Genomic DNA, 24,317 nt, shown 5'->3' on the forward strand with positions numbered 1-24,317 from the left:
GTGTGGCCCAACCCCTGAAATTCAGATAAATGATCTCCAGTTCCAACTATCACCTCTATAAACGCAGGTGTTTTGGCAGTTTGCTGATCTGAAACCTTCACTCGTGTAATCTTCCCAGGAGTGGATGTCCCAGCAAATTCTCCCAAGGTCAAACCATGCAATGTTGAAAAAGCTGAAAAAATTAGCTGTCATGTCTGGCTCCACAGGTCTCAGGTATATCAAATATTATCATCTTGGCATATCATTTTTCTGCTTCTGGCAAAAAAACAAGTAAAGCGCATACCAACAGTCAAGCACGGTGGTGGAGGGATGATGATTTGGGTTTGTTTTGCACCAACAGGGCATAAATCAGCCATGTCAGCTTCTCTGTACACACCAAAGAGTCAGATGTGAGACTATTTGTCTAATAGCTGAAGTCTGCCAAAACAGAGTCGCACGACAGGACACTGAGACAGCAGCACATCTATAACAGGATATATAAGAAAGATCAAGAATCAAGATTCTGCAATGGCCCAATCAAAGTCCCAGTCGAGGAAATGCTGTGGTGGGACCTTAAGAGAGCTGGACATTTTGGACTTTTTGTTTGATGTTGCCTGTGCAAAAGTGCGTTCAAACAACGTACACGGCATTTTTATGTAGTCCGAACTGCACGAGTTGTGCAATCAGCTCAGTGTTTGACTTTTCCTATACGATGTTTCCATGTGGCAGAATGGGCAGAATGGACGGGGCAGAGTCACGTGACAACACAAACTGTAGTGTGTTTTAAGGGGGACAGTATGTATTGTGGAAAAACGTCTGCATGCTTGTGCTCTCAGTCTCAGTATGATTAGCAGGAAACAGATTGGCTGAATGAATAGAAATAACTGCAGCATCTCCCTGGTTCATGTCATGTGACTCATATTATAGCTACTGAAATATGTAATATGCCTGCCTGTGAGTAACACGTTCCAGCAGTTACGATGACAGGTTAAAAATGCATGTAGCGTACAGTTATGGTGCCCTGGCTCTGGTGTATCACTGCATCCACTTGGTGTGACTTCTCCTTGATGCAACAGCCCTGCAGAGAGTGGATGAAAGCACTCTGCTGCAGCACCCTGCCTCTCTGCCTTCATCTTCTCTCTATCCCACCCACTCTGCTACAGCACCACCGAAGGCACACGGTGGAACGACGGAGATAAAAAAGGAAAGGGGGAGGACAATAGAGAAAGAGGAGAGTCAAGGAAGAGAGGAGGAGGAGGAGGAGGAGGAGGGAGATGAGAGGAGGGAGATGAGAGGATCTCGCGCTTAAATAATGTAGAGCGAGAGGATCGTTTTCAAGTTAGCATGGCTCCCAAGTGCCCCAGTTTTGAGGTTTAGTGAAATCGAGATGAGGCTGGTAATGCCGACAGATTTGACTCTTCCTAAAGGCCGTCTCCATGGTCCTCAGAGGCAAAGGCGTGCAGTGGAAGAGATTCCTCCGGGTGGCAAAGTGGGTGGCAAAACTCTTATCCCCTCAGCAGCAGTTTGTTTGTTCACCTTGTAAACAAACGGCGTGAAGAAATGTGTGACTGCCTTGTTCAAGCTCGCTTTCTCTCACAAATAATGTCCCCACACTAGTCAAACACTGTTGTGGCTCTTCTGTGCCACCCACCTCATCACATTCATGTTTACTTACTATGTTCAATGAAACAAAGCTGCGACACTGCTATCACTGCACCGTCATGACACGTTTGATAGCGAGCATGGCGAGAGGGGCGTGAGCATCTGTGGGTTTACCCTCTGTCTTTATGTATGCTTGTGTGACTGTATAGCTCACTGTACGCATGTATTTTGGTTTTGGGTTTACATGCGGTGAGCGTTCCAGGGCTCCTGTTCACACTGGCACTAAATTTTTGCGGGATCGGTGTAAAAATAGCTCAGGTTTCTTCTGCTGCCGAGTGAAACACCGTCTGAAGCACTTGGGCTCAGAGAGAGCTTAGCTAGAGAGGGGAGGAGAAAGAGGAAGAAGGCAATGAAGCTTTCAGATGGGGGAGATGGAAGTAGAAGAAAAGCCTGAAAGGAAGGGAGAAAAAGAAAGACGTAGGGCTAATATTAGACTGTCATGTTAAACTAGAAGAGGTATAGTGTCTCAGTTTCTTAATTTCAGGAAGACAAAGAGGAAATAGTACAGCCTCACAGGAAGGCAAGATTGTCTTAATTTAGGTGGCTTCATCTCCCTCCAATGTTTCCTTCCCCCCGACAGGCACAGATAAGACAGGAAATGCTGCACTCCTTTATTGAATTAGTTTGCCAAATCCACAGTTCATGTAGGGCACTAATTTAGCTTCCCGACTCTTTCTTTACCCCCGGCGCTCCGGTAACACAATACTCCATCCATGAGTGCACAAAGACCGAGTTACTATCGCTGAGTTATGAACAGTGAGGTAACTCTCAGTTACAGCCGACGTTATTTATTTGTGTTTTTGGAGAGTGTGGAAAGAGGACCTGTTCGCCAGAATACTGTACTTATAAATCTTTTTGTGTTTATGTCATAAATAAGGAGCTGTGTTTTTGAAGAGTGAGTTCATGTCCAGAAAGGTTTCACTTGAATATTTCAAGCTGCGCAGCTTCAAGTCTGATGTTTGGAAAGAAAATGTTTTTCCACATTTCCAGAGCGGCCGTGTAAGAACAGATGCACAGATCTGTCTTTTTGTCTGCTGACACCTTTTCCACTGTCTCAGCTGATACTGATTACTACTTGAGCACCGCTGCGTTCTTTATTAGGAATTACAAACTGTATGAAAGCTACAGAAATACCAGAAAAGTTTACTCTTTACTTTCAAACGCTGAAAGTGATTTAAAACGTATTTGCGCAAATCACCGTCCTAAGGAGGAGATAACAAAGCTGTTTATTCTTAGTTGGCTGTTTACCATGAAGCTCACAGCGTAGCAGAAATGTACAATCCTGCAAGCATGTTCATGCTTATGTTACCTGGTGAAAATCAAGGTTTAGCTGCTGGGTCGATGGCAGCTTACGCTCTGCGTGAATATCACTCTGGATCTGTAGGTGTATGAAAGAGGTTAGCATGTTGCTTCAGGTGCTTGTAGAGCTGTTAGGAAGTGTTCACAGCGGTGGATTGTTGTTGTTTCCAGATTAAGAATTGTCGTCTCTTTATAGTCAAGTTCCTGATTTTTCCCTGCAATAAATCTCAGTATAATGATCGTAGCATATGTTTGTATGTTCCCTCATCTTTACAAGTATAGTAGTTTACAATATGTATTTTGTGTATAAATATATTTAAACTATTTTTAGTGGGGCAGCACGGTGGTTAGCACTGTTGCCACACAGCAAGAATTCCACCATCAGTCCGGAGTTTGCATCTTCTCTCCGTGTTTGCGTGGGTTCTCCCCCAGTACTCCAGCTTCCTCCCACAGTCCAAGGACATGCAGTTAGTGGGGATGGGTTAATTGATTAATCTAAATTGCCCATAGGTATGAATGTGGGAGTGAATGTGAGAGAGAATGGTTGTCTGTCTCTGTGTGTTAGCCCTGCGACAGACTGGCGACCTGTCCAGGGTGTACCCCGCCTCTCGCCCTATGACGGCTGGGATAGGCTCCAGCGCCCCCCGCGACCCTGAAAAGGATAAGTGGAAGCGGATGGATGGATATTTTTAGTGTAGTGGCACTTTTGAATCATTGGAAAGTTTTTTTCATGCATAGCTGTAAATAAGCGTTCATCAGACAGTGATGCTAACAGTGCTAGTAACTGATAACTTTGAATATGTAACAATGAATATGTAGCTTGCAAAGAAAGAAGAATACATTTGGTTTTATTATTCATTTGTCTGATGTTTATGAACAGCCGTTTTTGCCATCTTACTATATATAGTATTATAATGAACATAAAAAGATTGACATGATACGTTAACGTTAACATGCTTTCTTACATGAATGAAGCGAGCAAGAACCCCTGGCTTGGCAAAAACTGCCTGCAGGGCGGGTTTTTGCTAGTTAGAAATGATGTGTATATGGTCACTCCTCGAAAGCAGATCACTCTGCCAACTTTTTTCTTCCTCCTGCTTGAATTAAAGTTATGCACCTGTTGCGCAACTGTACTCACATTTTCATCTGGCAGGTTATAAAAGAAGTCGTGTAGCTCAAGTAACAGCATAACGGTTTGATTTATAACTTTAATGTGATTACTGAATTTACCACAGTGTTTTTAGACAAATGTCATGTGATCAGGGTAAGGCTGTGTGTCCTTTGTCCTTTCTGTCTTTATTGTCAAAGAATACAGGGCGAAAATAGTAGCGTCAGAGATTAAAAATACTTGTCTGTCCTCTTTTTAAATATCATCATAATGTCTGATTTTGTCAAGTTTTTCCAAAAAGTTGCAGAGACGGAGGCTTCCACTTTCATAAGCGTGTGAATTACTATTAGACCATTAGAGGTTTAACCTTTTAAGTGTGGTTTTAGCCACTGAGCCAAACGCATGCTGAAATGCTACTTCATAACTTAATAATAGGCAACAAATTGGTTGTTTATTTTCTTCAAAAATTGTTTATAAAGTTATCTGTGCGGTCGGTAGTAACTGTTATAGTAACCCATTTTCTTAGCAATATTACTGTAAACACTTAACAGAAGCAATATGTTGCTCTTTACACCATTCATGGTCGAGGTGGAAACTTTTGTCTCACAAATGCATAAACAGACTGCATTGCAACATCCAAATATAAATGCACTTCAGGCTACACACACTCCTCCCAGTCAAATCCCCAAATTAATCATCTGTCACTGCAGCGCACACACACACACACACACACAGTTGCACACTGCAGCATGCAGAGGTCCAGCTCTCGGGGGATTAACACTTCAACACGCTCAGTCGTGGGATTTTCCCACACCACCTCGCATGCTGAGTTACATTTTATGTCATTCACACCGCGCTGCGTTACAGGATCGCCGCCAGCTCCGAGCGCACTCCCACATATTCACAGGGTTTGCCTGAGAAGTTGTGGTGTGTTAGAGCGCTGGATCCAACTGAAGGGGGTTTGGGGTTGATTGGGCACCTTCACGTTTCTTGAAAGGTGTCTGTTTTTATCTGCAGAAAAACAATAGGTATGCAGTACACACAAGCAAACACTGCTCAAGTCGGTTCTTCAGAACAGGTTTAGTAATAAATATTTCAGGAGTTAAATACAGACCTGCATGCCTCTCTCTCCCTGTCTCTGCACGTTCACATACAGCAGTATTTATGCATTTTTTCTACTTTGTGAGCAAGAAAAACTTAACGAATGATGATAAATAAAAACGAAAAAAAATCAGAAAGATTAAGCTTGGATGACGTGGACAAGTTTGATATTGAGAAGGTGCAGCTACGGTAATGGCTGCTGTTACAGATATGTGTTTCTTAAGTGATAACATATCAGCTTTTTTGTTTTTCCAAATGTCTACTGTGTTGACTTTTTTTGTTCTGAGTTTGTTGTTGAACAGACACAAGCCCTGAAATGCTGTTGAGTTATTATTCTTCCCCTCAAAGCTTTTTATTAGCACAATTCATAACTAACTTTTCAAATTATCGAAGATCTCAATCACGCGGCCCAGGAGACCCGTTGGCAACCTCCTTGCAACCTCCCCTTGCAAATGATGCCCTCTGGTTGTTTGGTTGCTAGCTATCGCTGGGTGAAATTGCTCATAAAAGGGTTGCTGCAACAAAAACCTCCTTGTGCTTTGTTCACCAGCGGATTGCTGTGGCTGTAAACACTTACCAACTAACCATCGAGCAATAGTGTCATTTGAAAAATGTGACAGAAACTAGAATTGGCCTTCAAACTAAAAGTCGCGCCTTTTGAAACCTGCTGGTTTGAGCTGTGAGGTTGAGAACTTTTACTCTGAAGGTGAACAATCTATACAGTTTTTGTTATTTTAGTTCTATAATTAGACGACTACACATCATAACTTCCTGTTAAAAGGGAGTTTTTTCCTCCCACTGTTGCCAAGTGCTTGCTCATAGTGGGTTTCTGTTGGGATTTTCTCTCTATTATATAATTATTATTGTAGGGTTTTTACCGTACTGTATAAAGCACATTGACGCAAATGTGATTTGGCACTCTTTAAATAAAATAAATTAGAAGTTGAATATATCCAATAAAACATGGTATTACTGTGATGAAAGGTTAAGGTACTAAATCATAAAAATGGCAATGCAGTTTGAGCTGTTTTTTCCCTGTCTTTATAATCACCCTTCTGCTACTTCTTCTACTTTTCCTGCTGCCTGTGTCTCTGTCCATTTTCTTTATTCCTGTCCTCCTCTTCCCCTTAGCCTCCCTCTTTTTCTGTCCCTCTCTCTGTCCTCCTCCTCGCCAACAGTGGTGGACGGCTTGTTGACAGTCCTCTGCATTGGAAGGAGGCTTTTATTGAGTGTTCAGCCCTTCCTGGGGCCAATAGGATCCAGATGTGTTGCCGGCACACTACGACAGCAGCCATTTATGGAGAGAGAGAATGTGTGTGTATGCATGTGAGACAACCTGTGACAAAGATGTGATTTTTCTTCTTCTCAGTGTGCTCTGGAGCTCTTTTTAACACGTGTTCACATGTGTTTGGCTGCGTGGGACGTGTATTTTTCTGCCCATGTGACAGCACCAGATGTGCTCAGGCACTATTTTCTGAAGGATGGACACACATGAGACACGCACCAAAACGTTTGTGAACACAAAAAAATGTACAACAATCATGAAACTGAACTTGTGGCTAATTGTTAGGCTTTGGTGCTGGTTTTGGCTGTTTTACAGCTGTACTGTTTATAAGGCTGGAGAAACGTGCAGTCAGCCGAGGCTAAACAAGCCACTTTGATGAGTGTTGAAACGCTCAAACACTGTGTCCAGATGATGAATCCAAAGTTCTGATATTTCTTTTTAGTTTGACAGTTTTCTCAGCCTTGTCATGCTGCAATTACAGGTAGTCCAAGCTAACGGCAACCCCTTCACTCAGCCGTGTTATGTTTTTAGGGTTTTTTTTTTTGTAAAACCTGAACACCAAATATACATGATTTCAAAAATAAAGACATGATGAGCCCAAACGCTGTCATCACATACACTGATTTTGCTTTGTGTTGAATGTCATTCATGTTATTTCAGTACATGCTGAGTCACTGACCATTGCAGCAGAGCCCTGTGCTGTTATAATTAAAAGGAGAGTCACTTAGCTAGCATTAGCTTTCTCCCTACCATCAGCCTTATTGTGATGATAGGAAAAGGTGAGGCCAGTTGTGTCAAACATGTGCCCCAAGGGCCAGATAGGAACTTCAAAGGATCCAGTTGATGGCTTTGTTAAGTGTGGAAACTGCTGTGAAGTCAGTAATTACATCATAAAAAAAATATTATATATATGTTGCCAATTCGTCTTTGTTATGTTAGTATTACCATGCAGGAATGGAAATACACATAGATAATTGCTCCATCTCGAAAGGAAAGTGATTAAGTATGCAAACCACTTCATACAGACTAAAAGTTTGATGCTCTCAGTTTTCTCTTCTTCCAGTATCAGGTTAAATTACCGAATGTTGACGGGTGAATTGTGAAAGCTTATCTGAGTGTAAATTTAATGTTTGATCTTTATTTTATTTATTATTATATTTAAAGGCTATCTATCACCAAGAAGTTCCAGTGTGCAGCTATCGCAGTAGAAGTAAACAGCAGCATCAAGAGCATAATGAACACGAATGTTAGTGTTAAAATAAACACTCATGAATTCACATGCCCATTTTCAGTCACATGACTGTCCTGTCTTATTTGCTGCACCAGAGTTCCTGGTTACAACTTTATTTGTTGCGTTCTTTAAAGCTTTAACACTCATTCATGTGTGAATGATTGGAGTAGGCAGTGCTCAGCTGATCAATTTTCATCATTTCATCATCATTTTTATGTGAGCGCACACAGAGCCTGGAACAGGAAGCCTGGGTAACAAAGAAAGCTGATGGCCACCATCATGATACTTGTTATCTCTGACTGTCAAACCAGCTAATGTAAAGAAAGCCTGGATATGCTGATATACTCTAAGGTGTTACTCATGTTGTTGTGTGAAAAGAAAATTACAATATGGGTAGAAAAACCAAGTTCTTATAGGTTAAATCATTAAACACAAGTGTCTGTTTTAAGGTTAGGCTAAGTGTTGAGTTAGTAGTAGTATAAGCCTCCAGGAAGTGAATATGAGTCAGTGTACGGGCTTCATAAATACACAACTGTGTTTATACGTGTACGTGTGAATGAAATAATGGGCTCCTTTTAACATGATGATCTTGGCACAGGCACAGAGCTGCAGATGACTAATGCAAGCGTGGAGTGTGCCAGATATGAGCAGAAACACTCTGCTGCATCTTTTGGATTAATGTTGTTGCGCACTTGTGGTGTTTCTTGTGTTAAATAATGTTCTGTAGTGGAATCCACACAAGTGCAACTATATATATTGAGAATAAGCCTTTTATCTTTCACAGCTGTTAGACACGTTTGTGAATCAGCAGGCCAATGTCAACTTGTTTCCCTGGTTTTAATTCTTCTTGTGGTCAAATTGGGCAATAGATTCTGGGCATTTTATCAACTGGAGGACGTTGTTATTCAGTAAGGTTTTTCATGTCAAGCACCAGCCATTAAGCCATGACGTTAACGGCTCATGCTCACCACATGAAAGAAACCATTTCAGAGTGTGTCACCTAATATCAGAGCATTATTAGCCCTTAAATACAGCCCCGTGGAGGGTAGCGATGAAGCCGAAAGGTAAAACCAGAGCATGTGGTACAGTGGATCTGACCTGACTGTTTGCATAGTAATCGGTGTCCAAATTTAAGAATGCAGTTAGAAAAAAACGAGCCTTGGGGTGATGTTTGCTTAGGAAGGTTCCTGACTGGGTGAATTAACCTGGAAAAACAAGTGTGGCAGCTTAGTGCTCACAGCATGTGACCCACATGAAACCAAACCGTAACCACACCTTACAGTAAAGTAAGGTGTGTGTGTTGGAGCCCAAACTTTGAACATTGTGGTTAAAACATGGCACGCACACGTGCTGTACTTCTCTTTTCCTAAGTCTTCTTCACACCTTTCCATAACCTAATCATGTTTTCCTTAAAGGTCAAGGAAAAGTGATTACTAGTGATTAGAAGAGGTAGGGGGTCATTTTTTGGCTTGTAGAGCTGATCCCCTGTTTGTATTCTGTGCAGGCAGATTTGTAACTCACTCATATTTTCACAAATACTAGAGGGTTGATTTCAGAGACAGGAAAAAAAAAAACCAAGACATAACATAGTGAAAGCCGTTTTTTTTTTTTTTTTTTAAACTATATTTCAAAAATTCACTATATACGGTAGGAAACACTAATACTAATTCCACACAGTAGTTTTAGCAGCATTATATAATCTTGATTATATAATGGCTAGCTTAAAATAGCAAGCTCAAATTTTATTTCTAAGCGTTGGAGTAGGACTGACAAGAATTATTACACACGGGACGACTCGGGATGAACATTGCATTCTTCCTCGCTGCCTTTTTCACCAATGTAACAGCGACTCACACGGGCCTTTCTGAGCTCGAAATGCGCCTTAGGGTGCTAACTAAGGGCAGCTGGCACAGTTGATGTTACCCTACATAACAGGAATTGCACAGACCTCTGTTGCAGCCATTTAATAAACAAACCAATGAGTTTTCTGTTTGAGTAAATGAAACCACACTTTTAAAAAAAGAAGAAGAAATAAACAGAACATATAAATTGTTACAAAAATAAATTTTTATCTCACTTCTGTCGATTTTTCTTTAGAGGAAGTCCCAATCTTTGTGGTGGGTGTCGAAACGTTTTGTATGCAGGAACATCCCTGCTGACAGCATTAATGCTGTATTGCTTATGAAATAACAAGATGGCTGGAAATGCACAGAAAAGCTAGCTAATTTAATAAGATATATATATATACACATACTAATTGTATTAATGGTTTGTCCGAGCTAGCTATCGGTTAGTAACTGTTGTCCTAGCTAGCTGATATTAATATAATCAGCTAACATTATTTTGTGGTTCATTTTAGCAGTAAAAATTCTTATCTGGTGTTTATTAAGCTAGTGCACTCACTCTTATTATATTCTACAGACAAGAGGGTTGAGTGTGTGCATGTATGTCTATATATTTGCTAAGAGCCCATATTTTATTGCTTTTTCGCTTCACTTGTGTGTTAAAACACAAACATGTATCTGAAGTATTGTAAATCCGGTATATAGAATCATACTTTGTGACTGTCGTGTGTTTTCGTGAGAAAGATATGTTGAAAAAAGGTAATGTGCAAGCTCAAGAATTCAATCCATGTACGATAAATGCGAGGAGAGTTTGCAAACACGTGGGAACGTACATGTCACCACATGTTTTGAGATCAGCTATTCCACATAATGTATATAATTTTATTACACTCATACGTTTACAAATGAATTCCCAAAAGCTAAACATATGTTGATAATCATCAACATCTGTTACCCTAGGCAGTTTCTTTAGTAACTTTCATCAAGGCATCTCAGAGGAGTTCGGGTACATACATGTGCTATGATCATTATAATAAGATTGGCTTCTCCTTTACCTAAACAACCTCATGTCCTTTCTCCTCATGCTTGTTGTTATGCGGTGGCCCCTTCTTTGCTGTGTGACCTTTGTGTGTAATCACACAAAGGCCTACCTTGTGTGATTACATAACCGCAGTCCTCCTTCTTCCGTCCTCGCCTCTTTTTCACTCCCAACCTTTCTTTTTCCCAGAAAAGGAGAGCTCATCCCATGTGTCCGGAGGAAAGGACAGAAAAAGAGTTGAGGAGTGCACAAGAATTGGGGGAGTGGATTCAGAGGACAGAGGAAAGTTAAAAAGAGAAGATGAGATGCAGATGAAGCAAAGATCTTATTGCTTAACTTTATTATGTAATTTAGAGTCTTTGATGTTTTAGAGATAAACGGTTTATTTACATTTGATCCAAGCAGTCTGGGTTAAATGTTGTCATCTGTTTCTTGAAGTGAATTTAGTGCGTCTCGTGTGTGTGTTTATACTAGATGTGGTTAAAGACTTAAGGAGATTTTAAGCTCTGCCTGTGTTTATGTTTGCACATATTGAGCGTAACAACGACGCTGTCATACACCAAACATCACATCTATATATAACGCGACATACAAGCTTTTTTCAATATACATGAAACTGTTTCCCGTATCTCATTTTTCCCTCCTGTTTACAAGCAGTGCATTGATCAGCAGGAACATCCAGAGGTATCAGAGATGAATAAAAACGCACATTTGCATACACATACACACACTTGCACAATGCTGTCATTTGACACTGCCGCAACCACCTGCTCGGCTGCATGTGCGTGCGTTACAACCTCGTCTGCACAGCTAGAATAAGGGCTGCATTGAAGCTATCCCCAACCACAGACACAAATCCTCACACACACACACACACACTTGCACAGATATGCTGTTTTTCCCAGCCTGCCATGTAAAATCGAGCTGCACCTGCTTGCAGAGGAATGCAATGTGATGTCATCTCAGCTGTGAGTGAGGGGCACTCACCGCTGAGGGGGAAAAAAAAAGAAACTCCTCTGGGCTTATGAGTAGCCTTCTGGAGGAATCCACACAGCATGAAGTCATCCTGAAAAACTGTTTTCGGGGTATTTCTGCTGCTCCAGATGTTGTTAAACCACACGTCATACAGAAAATTTAACAGTGTAAGGATGGAGGGGATGAGATGGACACAAAGTTAAATAGCACTGGCATCATTTTATCTGTGCATCACTTTGTTTGTAGTGAATTTGCCCGATAACTTTGACTCATTGCGACTCATGCTTAATTCATCAGTGTTCATTGTTTCAATTTAGTACAACAAAGCTAACAACCCACCAAAACAAATGGACTACATCGCTTCATCATGCTAATGTTATTAGCATTTTAACCTTTAGAGGGAACATATTTGGCACAAGAAAAAAAGCCTCCATGTTTATTAAATCAATATGAAGAAATGTTTTCTTTTCATCACAGATTTAAGATTAAAATATAGATTTAAATATAACTGGAACAAAGTTCACTCCTCAAATTGTTTTAATTACATCGTGGCCAAAGACATTATGCTGTATTTTAAAAGAACAAAGCAAAAATGATTGCAGTTTGATGTAGGAATACTGGCAGTTAGCATGAGAGCTTATTTATATTTTCTAAATAAGGCATCACTGAAAAAATAAAATAGAATTAAAATAAATATATATATATTTATATACTGATCATCTCCCTTTATAATTAATACCTCGCTGACATGTGTTTGTAGGACAGAGAAACAGTAGGAGCAGGCACTAGGTGGGATAAAATGAGCTACTTGAAGGTGGACCTGTAAATACACACGAAGAAAATCCCTCAAACTATTTTTTTAAGAAACATTAATTGTGAATAATCATTATTATTATTTTTCTTTTGTTTCCTCCCTACATCTCATGTATGATGAAGAATTTATAATATAGTATTACATCTCTAAAACTGTCTCCCAAAAGAATCCAAAGGGTTTCTGTTAAGATTTTTTTACACACGATGTTTCTGTTTTACCAGTGAAGCTGTCAGAAAAATGATTTGATGTGTGTATGTATCTGATGAGTATTAGCAGTGTAACTCAGCAGTCTACTGCTGTCATGCTATAGTTGTTTAATGAAGCAGCAAATGGGGTTTAGTGTCTACCACTGAGCCTGTGATCTTGAGAGTACATAAGACATGACATTCACTGTATTTGCTACCAAAAGAAATGTGCTTGCAGCCTAAATGCCTGCAGGCTGAAACCAGGGAGGGTTTTTTTAATTTTATAAAAATAAAATGGAGGAACAAGGCTGGAGATTTCTCTCCATCTGCTGGTTTCAAAGCCAACTTTACCCTAATCAGACACAATGCTGTCTTTGCAGCTAATGAACATCATAGGCAAAGCAATTAAATCTAAATTGTCAAGGACCATGGGTAGCTATATAAGAATAAAAGAAAGGTAAACTGATCAAATGATTATTGATTATTGCCATTGATAAGTCACCTGACAATGTGCAAAACAAATCCAGAAAAGTTGGGATGTACTTTAACTATAAAGACACATCTCCTGGATGCACTGGTACGCATCTTCAGTGATGTATCCTAGGGTCATCAGGTGTTTCGGGTCTCACAACATCATACACCCTCGCCCAGGCGACCCAGCCGGGGGTGATCAGGCCCCGACTTGCGTACCAGTAGCTACCCACGGATCAGCCCTCTTAATCCACAGCCACCTTGTGGCTTTCTCTGCCGCTTCACTCACAGCCTGGATGGCCCTCTTCTTGGTTGCCCCAGCCACGCCCAGCCGGCCTAGGACTTTGCAGAGTGATCGTCCTGCAAAGCCCCTACAACCCACTTCTATGGGCTCATAGAAAGTCTTCCAGCCCCTTCCCCTGCACTCTTGCACTAGTTCCTGGTACTTTCCTCGTTTCCTCTCATTAGCCTCCTCAATCCGCTCTTCCCAGGGCACTGTGAGTTCCAGCATGATCAGCTGTTTTGAGGCCTCAGAAATAATTATCAAGTCTGGCCGGAGTGATGTTTTTACAATGTTCTGAGGGAACTTTAGTTGTTTACCCAGGTCAGCCTGTAGCTGCCAATCAGAGGCTGTGTTGAGAAGGCCAGTTGTCAAATGTCGGCGCACCTGGGGTTTCTCTCCAGCCTTAATAAAAGAGATTGCCTTCCTCGGAGCATGATGATGCTTGCTGGTGCTGATTGCTAAGGCAATCTTTTCAGCAACTACTCTGAGCACCTGGTCGTGCCGCCAACGATACCGACCATCGGCCAGGGCCCTTGGGCAGCTGCTAAGGAGGTGTTCTAGGGTCCCTCTTCCAGAGCACAGGGGACAGGCAGGTGTCTCGCTCTTTCCCCACAGATGGAGGTTTGCTGGGCTTGGCAGAGTGTCGTATACTGCCTGCACTAGGAATCGGATCCGGTGGAAGTCTGCCTGCATGATGTTTGCCCAGGTGACCTTGCGCTGCAAGGTGCTCTCCCACCTTGTCCATGCTCCCTGCCGCTTAAGGCCTACAGCTCTACTTACTCGCTCCTCCTCCACACCTGCTCGGACCTCTTCCTGGAGTAGCTGGTGTCTCTCCTTTCCCTGTGCCCTGCTGACCTGGGCCTTTGGGACGTACCCCAAGCCTGCTCCCCCTGTTGCTACGACCCCCATCAGTGTTTTCTGCCTTAGGCGTGACTCCGCCACCTCAACTGCCTTCTCAGCCTTCCACTTTCTTCCTGTCCTTACCTCAATGCCTGCTGATGCCACCTTGCAGTCTTTAGAATCTCTGTACTGTAGGGCTTCTCGTGTGCGAGCCACCTTGAACTCTTCTGTGAGACCACTGAAGGGTAACTGCACGCTGTTGCTTGTCCCATACAAGGCAGCGCTGGTGAGACTGCGGGGAAGTCCCAGCCACTTACGAAGAAAGCCACTGATCTTTCTTTCAAGGGATTCCACAGTAGTTATTGGAACTGTATAGACAAGCAAGGGCCACAGGATTCGGGGCAGGATGGAATGCTGGTAGATCCAGGCTTTAAATCTTCCAGGCAAGCCGGACTTATCCACCTTAATAAGCCACGCTCCCAGCTCCTCATTTGCCTTCTGAATAGCAGTAGAGTCTTTCAGGCTGGAGTCAAAGAGTTTCCCCAAGCTCTTAACTGGTTGTTCCGTTATGGATGGAATAATGGTTCCTGAAATTGAGAACCGGAACTTGTCCGTCACCTTGCCCTTCTTCAGTACCATTGATCTTGACTTGGAAGGTTTAAAACTCATCCTTGCCCATGAGATGAGTCTCTCAAGACCTTGCAAGATCCACCTACACCCGGGAACTGATGATGTTGTAATGGTGAGGTCATCCATATAGGCTCTGATAGGGGGCTGACGAACACCTGACCTTGTTAACGGCCCTCTGCACTCCACCTCCGCAGCCTTTACCACCATGTTCATTGCCAGGGCAAAGAGCGTAACTGAGATGGTACAGCCTGTTATTATACCTTTCCGGAGTCGGTGCCAGTCTGAAGTAACTGCCCTAGAAGTGACCCTAAGCCTAAAATTGGCATAATAGTCCAGGATTAGGTCCTTGATCTTACTGGGAACATGGTGGAGGTGTAAAGCATGCTCAACCAGTTTGTGTGGGATCGACCCATACGCATTAGTCAGGTCCAGCCACAATACAGCTAGGTCGCCTCTGTTCTCATGGGCTTCTCTTATAAGGTGTGTAACTACACCAGTGTGCTCTAGGCAACCAGGAACTCCTGGGATCCCCCCCTTCTGAACTGATGGATCAATGTAATTGTTTCTAAGGAGAAACTCGGTCAATCTCCGGGAGACAACGCTAAAAAACACCTTCCCCTCCACGCTCAATAGCGAGATGCTCCGAAACTGGTTTATGTTTTTCGAATCCTCCTCTTTGGGAATCCAGACTCCCTCTGCGCACCTCCACTGATCAGCAACTCTCCCTCTCCGCCATATCACCTTTAAGATCTTCCACAGGTGGCGGAGCAGCTCTGGGCAGCGCTTATAGACAAGGTAGGGTACGCCACTGGGACCTGGGGAGGATGCTGAGCGGGCTGCTTTGATGACCTCACACACCTCCTTCAAACTTGGCTCCGTTAACTTGAACTCTACTGATGGTGGGGCAGGGTTGATGAGAGCTTTGTTTGGTCCCAAGTCTTGTTCCCTCAATGGGTCACTCATGGTCTCATGAAGGAAGTTATTCACCTCCTCTGCTGAGCACTCCAACTGCCCGCTTCGCTTAACCCCCAGCAATTGTTTGGAAAATCGAAAGGGATCAGCAATAAAAGCTGCACGTTTCCTGGCTCTCTCTCTTCCTCGCCTCCTGTGCCATTCTGCTCTACGGAGGGTAATCAGCTTCTTCCGCAAGATGTTATGCAGTTCCTCTAAAGCTTGCTTCTCCTCCGCATCAGCGTTCTTGAACTGCTTCTTAAGGCTCCTGAGCTCCTGGCGTAGTTGATGAATCTTCATGGCCCTGCGGTTCATGGTGTAAGGGGTCTTGTTGTTACACTTCTCGATCAGGCCGAACCTTTCTGAGGCGTAGCTGACTATGATGGTGGTCATTGTTTTAAGCCTGCTGTCGGCATCTCTTTTGGCCACAGCTTGTATGATGTTGGAGACATCCTCATCAAACTTCTGCCACTCGCTCTGGCTGCTGGCTGGGGGCCACTTAATCCGCTGTTGTGGAACTACACTGCTTGGATTGGAAGAGTCCGGTGCATGGAGGGACTGGGCTCTGTGGGGTGCCTCCTGGCCGGGCTCCTCCTGCGTCTCACCAGGTTCAGGACCTGTGCGTTGCACCTCACTCTCCCGCTCCAAACATTTCATTCTAGCCTGATGGACCTTTAGGCCACGCTGGTTCTTGCACAGCTTGCCGCAGATGCATGTCTTACTCGTAGTCCTTTCCATTGCATTAGTCGTTAACCTTAAGTCTGTCCGATTGGAGACCTCATCCTCCCCCCCTCTCGGGGTCTCCTGGGGGTATCTTTCTTTAGGGCTTTCCGTAGCTTTTTTGGGTGCTTTCTCACGAAAACTGCAGACCGGGATGCTAGCCCACCCTGCCCCTGGAGCCGTCTTTCCGAGCTGTCATCTGTCTCTCCAGTCGTCACCAAACTTTCTTGGTTGTCACCTAGACTCTTCCTAGGCGTCACTGGCTCAGCCAGAGTTTAACTATAAAGACACATCTCCTGGATGCACTGGTACGCATCTTCAGTGATGTATCCTAGGGTCATCAGGTGTTTCGGGTCTCACAACATCATACACCCTCGCCCAGGCGACCCAGCCGGGGGTGATCAGGCCCCGACTTGCGTACCAGTAGCTACCCACGGATCAGCCCTCTTAATCCACAGCCACCTTGTGGCTTTCTCTGCCGCTTCACTCACAGCCTGGATGGCCCTCTTCTTGGTTGCCCCAGCCACGCCCAGCCGGCCTAGGACTTTGCAGAGTGATCGTCCTGCAAAGCCCCTACAACCCACTTCTATGGGCTCATAGAAAGTCTTCCAGCCCCTTCCCCTGCACTCTTGCACTAGTTCCTGGTACTTTCCTCGTTTCCTCTCATTAGCCTCCTCAATCCGCTCTTCCCAGGGCACTGTGAGTTCCAGCATGATCAGCTGTTTTGAGGCCTCAGAAATAATTATCAAGTCTGGCCGGAGTGATGTTTTTACAATGTTCTGAGGGAACTTTAGTTGTTTACCCAGGTCAGCCTGTAGCTGCCAATCAGAGGCTGTGTTGAGAAGGCCAGTTGTCAAATGTCGGCGCACCTGGGGTTTCTCTCCAGCCTTAATAAAAGAGATTGCCTTCCTCGGAGCATGATGATGCTTGCTGGTGCTGATTGCTAAGGCAATCTTTTCAGCAACTACTCTGAGCACCTGGTCGTGCCGCCAACGATACCGACCATCGGCCAGGGCCCTTGGGCAGCTGCTAAGGAGGTGTTCTAGGGTCCCTCTTCCAGAGCACAGGGGACAGGCAGGTGTCTCGCTCTTTCCCCACAGATGGAGGTTTGCTGGGCTTGGCAGAGTGTCGTATACTGCCTGCACTAGGAATCGGATCCGGTGGAAGTCTGCCTGCATGATGTTTGCCCAGGTGACCTTGCGCTGCAAGGTGCTCTCCCACCTTGTCCATGCTCCCTGCCGCTTAAGGCCTACAGCTCTACTTACTCGCTCCTCCTCCACACCTGCTCGGACCTCTTCCTGGAGTAGCTGGTGTCTCTCCTTTCCCTGTGCCCTGCTGACCTGGGCCTTTGGGACGTACCCCAAGCCTGCTCCCCCTGTTGCTACGACCCCCATCAGTGTTTTCTGCCTTAGGCGTGACTCCGCCACCTCAACTGCCTTCTCAGCCTTCCACTTTCTTCCTGTCCTTACCTCAATGCCTGCTGATGCCACCTTGCGGTCTTTAGAATCTCTGTACTGTAGGGCTTCTCGTGTGCGAGCCACCTTGAACTCTTCTGTGAGACCACTGAAGGGTAACTGCACGCTGTTGCTTGTCCCATACAAGGCAGCGCTGGTGAGACTGCGGGGAAGTCCCAGCCACTTACGAAGAAAGCCACTGATCTTTCTTTCAAGGGATTCCACAGTAGTTATTGGAACTGTATAGACAAGCAAGGGCCACAGGATTCGGGGCAGGATGGAATGCTGGTAGATCCAGGCTTTAAATCTTCCAGGCAAGCCGGACTTATCCACCTTAATAAGCCACGCTCCCAGCTCCTCATTTGCCTTCTGAATAGCAGTAGAGTCTTTCAGGCTGGAGTCAAAGAGTTTCCCCAAGCTCTTAACTGGTTGTTCCGTTATGGATGGAATAATGGTTCCTGAAATTGAGAACCGGAACTTGTCCGTCACCTTGCCCTTCTTCAGTACCATTGATCTTGACTTGGAAGGTTTAAAACTCATCCTTGCCCATGAGATGAGTCTCTCAAGACCTTGCAAGATCCACCTACACCCGGGAACTGATGATGTTGTAATGGTGAGGTCATCCATATAGGCTCTGATAGGGGGCTGACGAACACCTGACCTTGTTAACGGCCCTCTGCACTCCACCTCCGCAGCCTTTACCACCATGTTCATTGCCAGGGCAAAGAGCGTAACTGAGATGGTACAGCCTGTTATTATACCTTTCCGGAGTCGGTGCCAGTCTGAAGTAACTGCCCTAGAAGTGACCCTAAGCCTAAAATTGGCATAATAGTCCAGGATTAGGTCCTTGATCTTACTGGGAACATGGTGGAGGTGTAAAGCATGCTCAACCAGTTTGTGTGGGATCGACCCATACGCATTAGTCAGGTCCAGCCACAATACAGCTAGGTCGCCTCTGTTCTCATGGGCTTCTCTTATAAGGTGTGTAACTACACCAGTGTGCTAAATTTGAACAAAATAAAAACAAAGACTTCCAAATCACATGAGTCAATATTTTTTTCACAAAAGAACATAAATGATATAACAAATGTTTAAAGTGAGAAACTGTGCTCCTTAAACTAAATGAGCTCATTTCAAATCGGATGCCTGTTACAAGTCCGAAAAAAGTTGGCATGGGGGCAAAGAAAGGCTGAAAAAGCAAGAAAGTTCAAAACTGGAAGAACATCTAGCAAGCAACCGAGTTAATTAGTATCAGGTCTGTAACATGATCAGTTCTAAACAGCGATGTCTTAGAGCGGCAGCGACTCTCCAATCTGTGAAAGACACACTACATCACTCACCAGCATGACGGTGTCCCTCACATTACTAAATGGGCACAGGAATACTTCCAGAAACCACTGTCGGTTAACAATCTGCTGTGGCATCTGCAGATCCCAGCTAAAGCTCTATCATGCAAAAAGGAAGCCATATTTGAAGATGGTCCAGATGCGCCGTCTTGTCCTGTGGGCCAAGACTCCTTTGAAATAGACTGTTTCAAAGTGGGAAAGTGTTCTACGTCCACATGAGTCCAAGTTTGACATTCTTGTTGGTAATCAGGGCCACCGCGTCCTCCAGGCTAAAGAGGAGGCAGACCTTGCAGCGTGTTATCAGCGTTCAATTCAAAGGCCCAGCATCTCTGATGGTATGGGGGGTGCATAAGGTCACGCGGTATCGGCAGCTTGCATGTTTTGGAAGGAACAATGAATGCTAAAAGGTATAGAAAGGTTTTAGAGCAACATATGCTCCCCTCCAGCCGACATCCATTTCAGGGAAGACCTTGTGTATTTCAGCAGGACAATGCAAAACCACATACCGCAGCTATAGAAGAGTCTGGCTGCTGAAGTGGCCTGCCTGCAGTCCAGATCTTTTACCTATAGAGAACATTTGCTGCATCATTAAATGGAAAAATGTGTCAACAAAGACCACAAACTCTTTAGCAGCTGGAAACTTTTATCAGGCAAGAATGGGACCGAAATCCAAAACCATAACATCAATGCCAAAACTGTTTAGAAAAGAAGAGGCGTTGCTACACCATCGTAAACACACCCCTGTCTTAACTATTTTGAGATCTGTAGCATCAAATTTGACACTGACAATAACTGTTAATTATTTTTCATAAAGAGAATGAGGGTAGAAGCTAAAATAGAAAAGGGTAAGGTAACAGAAGATAATATAAAACTATAAGAAGTGATGTGACATAATAAACTGATTTGAGTTAATAGTGACGTCGCTGGTTGGCCTAGAAAGTAGATAAAGAACTTGTACAAATATAGGCTAGTAGCATGCTTAAAGAAGATCCAATTAAACAAAAAGTAATGATTGTTACTAATAACAAGGAAAACAGGGATTTCGTTCCATTTGTTCATTATTCATAATTGACTCATTCATGAAAACTTTTCTGTCTTAAAACTAAAAACTTGGGGAATTGAAACCATTTTCAGTCATTTGAAGCACTCAGTGCTCCCTGAAACACAGAAAGCTATCTAATGGAAGCTAGCCCAGCAGTGGTTTTGGCACGTCTCCACTTGTTTTTCATAAACTAGGTCACCTAATGATTTTTGAAAGTGTACGAGGAAATACTGTGGCTCTGCTGGGAAACAAGGGAAAGAAAGTAACAGAGAGGGAGAAAGCATGTTATTAGAATTGGTATCCAAACCAATTTTAGCCATTGCTTTGAGGAAAGGCTTGACATGCTAATTACCATCCTAGCTCCCATCTCGCCCCCACTCCACTTCAACATATAAAATGCAAAATTTCATCCCAAAATAGCAGAACCACTGCTTGCTTCCTCAGTGCTTGTAGAGCACGGGCTTTCTGCAGGAGTGGAGAAAACAAGTGGCTCCTAACATAATGTGACAGCATGGAAGGACCCGCCAGGGCTACCACAGCACATATGCATTCATTAACATATTGTTTGAATGATGCTTGGACTTAAACCTACACACACACACACACACACACACACACACACACACACACACACACACACACACACACACACACACACACACACACACAGTGTTATAGCTGGATTAAGCCTTGGGCTCAGCACATTTGCTTCGGCATAAAATGTGACATATTGCCGGGAAGCACTGTATGTTTCATTTGTATAAGTGGACGCTGTGGTGAGCTGCTTTTAACACATTTAAGTTGTTTATTTCTGTACTCCATATGGTCCCACAGGCTATGCACTGAAGGCTGGGGTTAATTCAGATTATGTTGAGTCACTTTGGATTTTCAATTAAAATTAAAATTTGAGGCCAGATTTACTAACATATTGCACCAGCACAAACCTTAAAAAAAGGTATTGTTGTTATTTACAGAGAGCACAGTGAAAAATTAGGTGTAAGATGTGGGAATACTTTTGCAACGTATCCTGTTCCTGTGTATTTCTGAGAGTTCCTTTCTCAAGGTGCAAACTTTAGAGAGGCAAACAATAAAATCAAGCGTGCAAACTGATTTACGAATGTTTGTGACATGCAATTGACTGCTAAATGCACCAATAATGCCAAAGAAGCCTGTCTAATTTTTGGTGCTTGATATTGAAATGAACTGACTTATATATTCAATCAAATAAATGCTTCTTGTATTTTGACAGCATCCGAAGAAAACAATGTGATAAAGTATGACTTAAGATATTTTAGTCCTCGCTTGTTCAACTGGTTGCATTAAACGAATTCCCCTCCTTTCACAGCATCTTTCCTTATCAGTCTTTGTTATCTGCCCGGCAACAACAGAGAGATTTTTAACTAAAGTAGGTCATCAGTACATAATATAACCAGTCAATATTTTAAACACTTAGAGTAAATCTTATCTTATCCCTCTAATAATCTAACAGCTTTATTCATTTTTTGTTTTGACATTTCATAGGTGACAGTGGAAGCCTTTTTTTCCCTCATACCTGTGAAACTGTTGTTTAAATCCAGTTTGCAGTAAAACTAGGTCACAGTTTGCATTTGTATAAACATGACAGAGGAAATTTTTCAGTCACTGTTGGTTTCTAAAAAAGAAAATGAAGATTTCTCCTGTTTAGGTCCATCCATCCACCCCAGCCTCCTCCTTGGCAGGGATTGTCACCTTTCTTTTGCTATTGACTTAAAATGATTTTTAATTATTTATTTACTTTAAATTAAAATGTTCACAAATAGTTGCTGGTGCCTTATTTTACCTCAAATGCACAAGACTTAAATGTGCTTCATTTGAAGCAGACTAGTATCAAAATATCTAGTTTCCTTGTTTATATTTATAGCACTGTAGCAGCACAGTATTAATCATTAATCTTTCTTTCCCGATAGAAACCCTTCATTTCTTAATACGGCTTTTATTGTATATCATATGACTGCTGTTGTTTCCCCTCCCCCGTGTTTGTTCATGTTTACCAGACCCCCTTCCTGTCTGACTTCAAATTGACTACTGGTTGAGGAAATACGGTTTGTTTGGGGGCTTTGTCCGAAACAGTACAGTGAAGACAGGAAATTAGAAAATAAGATAGCGGGGCATGGCGTGGCAACAAAAACTGTCTCTGTTTTGTTTACTATTTATTAATAAATAGTCCAAATAAAGTTAAGGTTCTTCTTGATTAGCTTAGTTTTTTCCTTTTTTTTCTGTCTCTGTTTTGCATCTGTTTTCTCGCTTCGTCTCCACGCGTTCATACATTGAGCACACACTGATGCAGACACGAACATATACACGCACACGCGCACAGACTAATCATAGCGTGTGTTTTCCTGTGCTGTGGTCGCAGCAGGCGTTGACCATGAAGCAGAGTTCAACACTAAATCATCCAGACTGTGCCGCCCTGCTTATTAATCTCTTTCAAACATAAACAGAAAGCACACGCACAAACTGCGTGGGGCTTAGCACATGCATGCAAACAGATGTGCGACGGGCAAGTGTCCTTTTCACATATATGTTACCAGTGCATTTATCGCTTCTTTTTGTTAATGATTGTGAGTGACAGTTTCTGTTAGGGCTGCTCACTTCAATCATTTCAGGAAGTGGATTTTCCCCCTTCAGACTTTAAACTGGAAGTATTTCCCACAGCAGAACGATTGAGGATGAAAGCTCTGTCATTATCATTCTGAATTGCAGTTTCGATTTACATTTCGGAAAATCAAAGGAGATCTCACTGCCAGTCCACTCTCCGCCTTTGCCTCCTTTTACGGTAGTTTTTTTTGGTAGTTACCATTGTGTGTCAACCACTGCAAGACTGGCACACATTAAAGACCAACAGGGGTCTAAAAGATGGATGTGCAGGGGAAGCTGTTGCTTGGTATGAAAGTGAAAGGCCTGGAAAAAGAACGACATCAACCTTACTTAAACCTTGTTTTGTTGCTTCTTTCTTCGGGCTGCTTTGTCCCGGTTGGCTCGCTGAATGTGTGTCAAGTTCTGTTTTTAAATGAATCATCACAGAGATCAAAGCCTGATTCTGGAGCAGGGTTTTACTTTTTATTAACCGTGTTATTCCTGAGCTGTAGTATTCACCCAGAAGCCACAATCAATTATCCGACGCCCACACCGTTCTCCCCCGCTCCCCTTCTCCCCCACCCTTTTACTCTGCTGGCTTTTATGAAGTAATTTATCATCGCTCCAAAATACTGATTGCATCAGCCGGAAAATTTACCGTTGCTACCACTTTATCGTCTCTGAAAAATCTCCTTATTTCCTGCCATATCTTCATTTGTGGGCTTGTTTCCTTCTTTTTTCACTTTTCACTTAGTTTTCCCCATTTTTTCTCTTTTCATTATGTCCTCTCTCACAGATGATCATCCCTTCTTCATACTCTTTTGGTCTTTTTTGTTTTGTTTTGTTTTATCTCTGAGCTCTGTCTTCTTTCTTGTCCCTCCCTTTCGTTTGTATCTCTGTGGTGTATTCCCTTTCCTTGTTGCCTCTCCTGTTGCCTCTCCTCTCCTCTGCCTAACTAACCAACCCAGCAAGGCCCATCAGACTGCTAATGAGAACCTGAATGAGTCCTCCAGGGGTCTCTAATGATAGTTTCTCTCTCTCTCTCTGTGTGTGTGTGTGTGTGTGTGTGTGTGTGTGTGTGTGTGTGTGTGTGTGTGTGTGTGTGTGTTAGCAGAAATGCCCACAGACTCCCACAAGCAGTGACTGTGTCTGTTTTCAGTGTTGCAGTGTTTGCCTTCAGAGGAATTTGGCAGTTTAGTGCGTGACTGACGTGTCTGACTGTGAGTTTTAACTGCGTGTTTGTGTATTTGTGTGTGTGCCCCTTTTGCAGGCCCCTTCCTGTGCCTCATGGCCTCTGTTACAGTGCTGTGATTGGTAGCTTTCCCTTCATATGTCAACATATTTCAACATATTTTTTTTTTTACTTTTCTTCAGAGCTGGTAGATATAACATCTACTGAAATCTGAATGCTAACCCTAACCTGTTGATACTTGGTTTATCTT

At 43.2% G+C, this 24,317-nt stretch overlaps 1 protein-coding gene and 1 long non-coding RNA gene across 7 annotated transcripts in view; both read left to right on the top strand.

The window, feature by feature from the left end:
• The window catches only part of LOC120730158 (unconventional myosin-IXAa-like), a 157,537-nt gene that overhangs the window by 55,976 nt on the left and 77,244 nt on the right, over positions 1 to 24,317 (top strand). The window lies entirely within an intron of this gene.
• LOC120730159 lies at positions 3,529 to 8,262 on the top strand. The gene is made up of 2 exons (XR_005695065.1): positions 3,529 to 7,075; positions 7,122 to 8,262. It is a non-coding gene; the product is annotated as an uncharacterized LOC120730159 (long non-coding RNA).

This window comes from Simochromis diagramma, unplaced genomic scaffold, assembly GCF_900408965.1.
Source record: "Simochromis diagramma unplaced genomic scaffold, fSimDia1.1 OVJJ01000293.1, whole genome shotgun sequence".
Lineage (NCBI taxonomy): Eukaryota > Metazoa > Chordata > Actinopteri > Cichliformes > Cichlidae > Simochromis > Simochromis diagramma.